Source organism: Aquarana catesbeiana, linkage group LG11, assembly GCF_042186555.1.
Source record: "Aquarana catesbeiana isolate 2022-GZ linkage group LG11, ASM4218655v1, whole genome shotgun sequence".
Lineage (NCBI taxonomy): Eukaryota > Metazoa > Chordata > Amphibia > Anura > Ranidae > Aquarana > Aquarana catesbeiana.
The window spans coordinates 174,464,603-174,465,386 of record NC_133334.1 but is presented as its reverse complement, the minus strand read 5'-3'; the positions used below and the strand labels follow the sequence as shown (position 1 = coordinate 174,465,386).

The following is a 784-nucleotide window of genomic DNA, read 5'->3' as shown; positions in this document are numbered from 1 at the left end:
GACTGCCTGGAGGCTGATGCTGCTGGCACAAAAGAAGGAGCTTTAAAAATAAAAATATATACTCCTTTACTTAAATGGCAAAAGGGGGTACTTTTCTCACTAGAATTTCTTTGGATGGATTATCCAAACATTCTCAAATAGCTGTTTCACTGCAAAAGGAAGACTAGCCAGAAGCTTCTGCATGGTGAAAGGAAGTTTATCCTCCGCTGACATGCATTCACGCACTCATGCGTTTAGCTGTTTGTGTTACCAACAATGTGCACAGAACCGTGTATAGCACCTGGTATTCCCAGGCGGTCTCCCATACAGGTACTAACCAGGCCTGACCCTGCTTAGCCTCTGAGATCAGACGAGATCGGGTGCTTTCAGGGTGATGTGGCCGTAGGCATCTCAGCAGTTGTGCGTTTGGCTAATTTATAAGCAAGCACCTTCATGAGGACCTTGTGGAGGTTCTACAATACAAAATCATAAAGCAATTATTGCAAACATAAAGCTGCCAGATCCTGGGCCTGCTGAGCAGGATACCTGAACACCTGTTAAACTGGCCTCACAATGATTATGCGATTTCTGTCAGCGCAGGCTGCTCAATCTGCCAGAGAAAATTGTGTTTTTTTTAACAGGAATTCCAACATTTTATCCGTTGGATGCCTAAGCATTTGAGCATTGTCTGCCGAACAAATGCTCTTATTCACAGAGGATATAGCAGCATTAATTGCTGGTATACTCTACTTAGTGAATTTCCTCCACCATAGGATAAAGTGTAAAAAACTTTTTTAGGAGGAAA

At 43.0% G+C, this 784-nt stretch overlaps 1 pseudogene; it reads right to left on the bottom strand.

Annotated features, from left to right (window-relative positions):
• Positions 1-268: 268 nt before the first annotated feature.
• Positions 269-387, bottom strand: LOC141113065 (5S ribosomal RNA; annotated as a pseudogene).
• Between the last annotated feature and the right edge of the window lie 397 nt (positions 388-784).